Genomic DNA, 7,823 nt, shown 5'->3' on the forward strand with positions numbered 1-7,823 from the left:
TTGTGTGTCCCGATTGTGCGCCTCAACTTGTTTTTTATGTAATTCCTCGGTTCGATCTCAGAATAACGCATTTCAAAGTGTGTTAGAAAGCCAAAGAGGAGATCTACAATATCCTTTGAGTGAATCATGTGTGAAGTAGATGAGACATGAGTGGTGCTTCATCTTTCATGAGTGAAACGTAACGCCCGATCGGATCGTCTTTTCGTTATTCCGCCATTGTGTTGATTCATATGCTTTGTTGATTTGCTTCATGTACTTGTCGTCATCAAATAATCCTCCTTGACTCAGATAATGATATTCATCATTTTTTTCTGTCCCGAGCTATTTTTGGGAACCTATACGTAATTTTTGACGCCTACAGATACCCCCTCTAAAGTATTTTTGTCTCGTTTCTTTTATAGGAGAGTCTGGAATACTTTGGATGTGATAGACCCAACCTTCAGTCAGTATAAAAAAACCTGCAATTAGCTTTAGTTCTTAACTTCTTTGATTTTTAGTCTATTCAGTATTTTGTCGAATAGCTAAAATTCTTCCGACGCTGCATTTATCGTCTGGCCGTTGTCGAAGTCTCAAACTGAAACTGCTGTTGATTTTTGATTTTACTTCGTGTTATTAAGTCGACATTGAACTGACTATCTTCATTGGGGATTCATATCTGAATTACGATTGAACTCCCTGGAATTATTCTTTATATCGGGGTTGATCTAAGCCTTGTTTTGGTGAAAATTAACAACATGTTGACTAGCGTTGACTTTGATTGCTATGCGTTGACCGGCGTTGACTCTCATCGCAAAGCATTGATCGGTATAAACACAATTTATACTCATACATGAACTGGAGTCTACATAGTTTAGGCTCTTAAGGTGTTGGAGTGAGGAGGACCAGTTTATACTCGTATACTCCTGGGAGTTTTGGGAATTAGTTTAACCTCATGTACCCGTTGATGATTCAAGGAGATGTAGTTTATACTCATATACTCATCGGAGTGTCGAGAAGAACGAGTTGAGAATGCATCGGATGCTCACCAGGTTGAGCTCTGTGTGAGATTTGATTGTAGAACCAGCCGTTGGTGCTGATACAACTACTATCTCTGAAGTTGCCAAACATCTAAAGTTATTATCCTCCTAGCTTCGACTGGAGTTGAGGTTAGCGCAGCTGTTCAAGTCACGAGACCAACTGGTGAAGCTGATGCGAAAGTGACTTTTATCCTTTATTATGTTTACCTATTCCGTTAAGAATAGATAAGCATAATACTCATAGAATTTTTGTCAAACTCTCAGCCATCAACGGGTTTGGAGTGCCTTAATCGGGCTAGCATGTAGATTGTTTAAATCCGTTCTGCATATAACGTTGCGCTGAGAGAATAAACTCTCTTAGACTTAGTGATATGATATTGAATACATAGGCTTGGTCATTTTCGCGGGAACGAACCACCCGACAACGCGTGTTAGGAGTAGAGTTATTCTGATTATGGATTAAGATAATGTCCCCCGGACATGAATTCTGATGTCTTTTTCGTGGCAAAAGACTAACCGACAATGCGTATTAGGCGTATGCTTATCTCTAATTAGGAATCAAGATAATATCCCCCAGACATGGATTCTGGTATCTTTTTCATGGCAAAAGACTAACTGGTATCATGTGTTATATGCAAACTTATATCTATTTAGGGATCGAGATAAAGTCCCTCATGCATGAAAATCATAGATTCTGGGGCTACGATATCGAATACGTAGACTTGGTCATTTTATGGGAACAGACCACCTAAAAACGCGAGTTAGGCGTAGACTTATATCTGATTAGGGATTGAAATAATGTCTCCCAGACATGAATTATGGTGTCTTTTTAACGGCAAAATACTAACCGGCAATGCGTGTTAGACGTAGTCTTATCTCTAATTAGGGATCGAGATAATATCCCCTAGACATGGATTCTAGTATCTTTTTTGCTGCAAAAGACTTATCGGTAGCATGTGTTAGATGCAGACTTATCTCTATTAACTAATCGAGATAAAGTCCCCCATGCGTGTGAAGCAAGGATTTGATATTGAGAGATTGTGTCTTCTCTTGGGACAAAGACGAGATTGTGTCTTCTCTTGAGTTTCTCTGAGAATCAAAAAGATTTAGATAACCCTAACTATTTAAAGGTTTAATTATCAAATCTGAAGGTGGATTTTTCGTTTATCGAGATAAAATTTTGACTTTGGCCCTAACTATTTAAAGGTTTGACCAGAGGGGAGATTGAGACGATCCTAACTATTTAAAGGTTTGATCGTCCGATGGAGATGGAGATCTTTTATTTATCGAAAGGGAAGTCTGGTTTTGGTCCTAACTGTTTAATGATTTGACCGAATAAGGTTTGGAATGACTCTAACTGTTTAAATATTTAATCGTTTAATTTAAAAGTGGACCTTTCATTCGTGGAATGAATCGAGAGGGGATTTTGGCTTCGGTCCTAACTGTTTAAAGGTTTGACCAAGATGGGATTGGAACGACCCTAACTGTTTAAAGGTTTAATCGTTCAATTTGTGGACCTCTGGTTCATGGAAGGAATCGAGAGAGGATTTTGGTTGTGGTCCTAACTATTTAAAGGTTTGACCAAGATGGGAGCGAGGTGGTACAAATAACAGCGACCAAGTCGATTTGTACAAATCACTGTGTTAATATAGTAGGAGTTTCTGGTGTCAAGTTGTAAGGAATTTAACACAAGGGGGTTTGAACTTTTAATACTGTGTATGGACTCTAACAATGGAAGAGTTGAGTGTGCAGACACAGCGGGAGTTTGAGTAGATCAAATCAAAAACAAATTTTAGTTGACGCACCGTCAATTGATTTGATCAGTGAGGGATTAAGCACTCCACAATTAGACCGTGGGGGTTTTGTAAGGAAAGATTGACCGAATGAAGTTATTGCATCTCATCTCGACGAAAGAGTGCTTGAGAAGTTACAATGGGAGGGTTTTAATCATCTTGGAAATGATTAAATAGCTAGAGTGGGAGGTTCTTAATCATTCTTTATCATGTGTAGTATTCTCCAGGAACTTTCCATCAAATGTAAGAAATAGTTTATCCTCATGTACTAGTTGGAGGTTTGGAAATAGTTTAGCCCCGTGTACCAGTTAGAGGTTTGGGAAATTGTATATATCGTATACCTTGTTGGAGTACAAAGGAGGAGAAGTTTATACTCATATACTCTTTGGAATTAGGGGAGATAGTTTATACTCATGTACCTAGTGGAGTTAAAAGGAGGAGCAGTTTATACTGATATACTCTTTGGAGTTTGCAGGCGTAATTTAACCTCATATACCTGTCGAAGGTTAGGTTGTCTTTATTTGGCTTGTTTTATCGTTATGATGTCGGAGTCAATTAAGGCCTGGATTTTATTTTTAAGGCCGAAGCAAGCCTTGGTAGGATGAAGAACCCTCCTATTGTATGCATAGTATTTTGGATCCGTAATTCTCTTAGCTCCCTCCTGATCTTTAATAGGTGGTAGCCCGATTTTATCGTTGGCGAGGAGGTTCTTCAATATGGCTAGAACTTTATCATCTTTGAAAGAATACTCCTTCTGGAACCTTGGATCAGGAGTCCTTCACTATTTCTGAGGTTGTAATTATGATGTTTGATTAACATCAATAACAACCACAGGTGCTGTCAGCTGGCTTCTCTCGGCCTTCTTTCTTCTGAGGAAGCGTTCGACCTATTCTCCATGCAGTTTTAATTCCTTCCAGGTGATTAAGGGGACAACCCCCATGACTTCGAGTACATCAAGGGAGAGATTGTGATGGCACGTCTGGAGTATGAACTCCTCTGTGACCGGATCTAATTGGTAATTCATCGCCTTATTTTGAAAGCATTTGACGAAGGTGTCATCTGACTCTCTGTTCTTCTGCTTCTCGTCTAGAAGAGATCCAATTGACACTTCTGTGTCATCATCAAAGAAATTACCGAAGAATGAGTTTTCCATATCATCCCAACAGTTAATGCTTATTGGCTTGAGACATTAATACCAATTGAAGCCATCCGCGCGAAGGGTATCTACAAGTGGCCGGATCATCAGTGGTTCATTCTCGGAGATCACTCCCAGATGACACTTGAAATAGATCAAGTGTTGAGTGGGTGAGCCTCTCCTATCGAATGATGTGAAGTTAATTAGGGTGAACTTTGCCGGGTATGAGATTGAATCACACTCTCTTGGATACGGGCAAAAAGTGTTCGTTTTCCTCACTTTTTGAGTGGACATTAAGGCATTGACCTTATTCTCTAGTTCTTTCATCATCTCGTCATCGCCTGTATCTTTCTTCGGGCGATTTTGAGGATGAACATGGGATCACCCTCAGCGTTATCATTAGTGATGGGGTCACCCCCAGTGTTGGTATTATTGTTAGAGCCATCCCCAGTGTTGGTATTTTTGTTAGGGCTACCCCCAACATCTTTGTCATTGGGAGGGCATTGATAGTCTCCTCTACCTCTGAATCACTATCTACTTGATTGATAGTCTGGTGACGACTAGATTCATCATGCTGATTTGATAACTTCTAAAGTTGTTGAGTATATAAATCCTTGACCCGTTGCATGGCCATCTACATTTCAATTTTAAAATCTTCTTTTTGTTTGGCCAATGCTTCTTGAATAAGTTGAGCCACTTGTTCGGTAGTGATCATAAATACTTCTCGAGCTCGCCCCATGCTAGACATTATATTGTTGGAGGCAATTACGGAGAAAATATCCGAAAGTTCATCTTCTAAAGATAGTCCTTCGTGCATCTTCGGGTAATCCCCATATCTGACGACTTCTAACTGGAGCTGAGACACTCATCGGGCTATTCCTGAATTAACTTTTCTTCCTGGAGAAAAGTCGGGATTAGCGTTATTCGAATTGAACATCGACCTTCCTTCGTCAGCCATGTTGATGGTGACTTTGGGGATTTCGTCATCTTGAATGGCCGATCTTCTTTTGCGGGAGCGTCTTGATTTGGGTTTTGACGCTTCAATGGAAAGCCTTCGGAATACCGAGACCCTCTGTGAAGCGCTCTTAGGGTAGCTACACTCTATTAAGACTGCCCTGATTAACCTCTCACAAGGGCAGTGTGAACCTCTCACAAGGGTAGTGTAAGTTCAAATTTAGGATACTTCTCTTTCGAGATTTATTCATACCCCCTGCCCGATAGTACAACTCATCAATGTTATGGTCGGAGCAACCTATCAGCTATTGATTTGATTCCCTAGGTATGACGTTGTCATGTAATGGACACATCTTCTTCCAAGGATGTAATGCCTTGTTCGCGTTCGCAGGAGTCACACATTTCTAATTACACCTTCGTGCAGGTGGAATCCCAACGGGCTCCTGGTCTTCCACATGAACCCCTAAGCGGGTGGTTCTAGGAATCAATTTTTTAGGAGGGCGCATATGACCCATAGTCTAAATAGTTATTCGGGAATTATTTAGCGGACCCAAGCATTCCTTAACGGGAGCTTTGCCTCAATCTTCGTGTAGGAGACCAAGGCGATCCTTCAATAAAATTCTAAATTTGGAGATATCCACACTGCCGTAGGGCTTCACCGGAGGTGCGGGAGCAAGAGGAGCGGGATCTAAAACTAACGAAGGCTGGGAAGCAACCTTGGAGCTGGAATAGAGTGAGAGACATGACTGATGTCTCTTGTTAGGGTAGAGGCACCTTAGCTATTTTTGGTTTAGTTGTAGGCATTGTTTTGACCTTCAGCATCCAAACCTGCTTAGATCTTGGTGGCTCTTTGAGCACCTCTTCTTTTCGCAAGTCATGTGCCTTTAGCACAAGGATCTGAGCATGCGTAAGAAGTGCATGGCGCTTCTGGATGCGCTCCTCAAGAGTAGAACGGGTTCGTTTGACACAAACCCATTTGTTAGTTGGTAGTTAGGATGAGGATCCCGATGCTTGTTGTGATAGCGGCTTAGCCACTTGGCGCTTTGTGAACTCTAGATCTGCTTGATAGCGGAATCCGTTCACCTGCTCCAAAGCCTTGGCAAATTGTCGGGCAATACGCTGGTGACGCCTTTGATGAGCACTCTTCGTCAGCACTGGTGTGCTTTCAACAGGCAACTCCTTGACTTGTGAGGAGTTATCGCAAGCCTCAGATCCGGCTTCTTTGAACACCGTGGAGGACTCTTCAACAGCACTTGGATGAAGATTGTCACCTTGAGTCTTTAGATCTGAAGACCAATGAACCTTCTTCACGGAAGTGATCTTGTAAGGAGAGAAAAATCTGGAGGAGGAGGAGTGTTAGACCCTAATGCCAATAGGAAAGAACCCTAGAGAGGGATGAATAAGGTTTATGCTAATCTAATATGTTTTTATGCCAATTAAAACTAATTAATAAATACCCTAGCAAATTAGATATGAAACACTTAATATGCAAGGATATGAAACTAAGGGTGATATAAACAAGATAGTGAACAAAATAAACAAGGAGCAATTGACAATGACGACAAGAATGTAATGAACACTAAGCACAAATAAAATACTAAAGCAAACTCAAACACAATCAAATGATCATGGAGTTCAGACATTCCTTCCTATGTCTCTACTCCCCACTCCTGGAGAGAAATCCACTATCACAACCGGGTTCTCGAGGCTTACACGAAAAATGTTTACACCTCACAAGTTTGGTTTTCTAGCTCACCGAAAACTTTACAATCAACATTGTAGCAATCTCACTCTACACCCTCTAAGTGTTGGTCTCTAGCCCGTGTCTCCCTCAAGTACTTCGATTTACAACCTCTCTCTAGGCTTTACTACCGACGCCACTCCTCTTGGGACGACCCCGTCTTTTACCACACACTCCTCTTGGTGTACAAGTATATTACAAAGTGTATCCTCACAATGAAAGCTCAAAATAATAATTTGTTCTCTAATATGGATGAGAACACAATGAAAGCTCACACTCTAAGTCACAAACCCACAATCTCAAATTATACTATGTATGCAAATACAATAAGCGCAATAGGTTGTGTGTGAACAAAGAGTAATCAAAACAAATCTAAACTCAAATAAATTTTAGCTTATGAAAATGAAAATCAAACAATATAAAAATCTAGATAAGAGTTTAGAAAAAATTCTCTAAAATGACAACAGTAGGAGAGATGAATTGAAGCTCAAACACCAAGAATTGATCTCTACTTCCTCTTGTGAAAATATCTTCACAAACCAAGCTTTAAACAAACTAAACAAACTTTAAACAATTGTTAAACACACTTAAACTCTTTTTAAAACTCTCTTGGTTGGTGGGAATGATAAATACAATAAGGTATTAATAACAACCCAAAACTTCAGCCAAAACCCACACAAAATGACCAAAAACCCAACCAAAATCAAAATTAGAAACTAACAGTTATTTTACAACGATTATATTGGCGGTAGACTGCAGCTCCATGGCCGATCGACCGTGAAAGGATGAAGAACAAAGTAAAGTCTCTGACTTTAGGTGGTCAACTGCCGCGACCAATCCGGTCGACCGCGAACGGATATTTCAGATACACAAGTTTAAAACATAAATGCTGATTTTTTAACTTGATTTATAAATAGTAAACAAATTCCAAAAAATATAAAACTTTGGGAAATGATTATAAACATGTAAATGAGTATGTTACAAAAGGAAATTTTGGAATTACACTTCCCAATTGTAAAATATCATCATTTTGAAAAAATATCCAAAAACATAAAAACTAAACATACATGTTTTTGACATATTGATTTAAACAAATTTTTGAAACTTTATAAAATGATTTTATAAACTTAATAAAATATATAAACAGTGATTGTTAAGTCCATAAATAAGAATACATTATTATC

This window comes from Asparagus officinalis, chromosome 2 (assembly GCF_001876935.1).
Source record: "Asparagus officinalis chromosome 2, Aspof.V1, whole genome shotgun sequence".
Lineage (NCBI taxonomy): Eukaryota > Viridiplantae > Streptophyta > Magnoliopsida > Asparagales > Asparagaceae > Asparagus > Asparagus officinalis.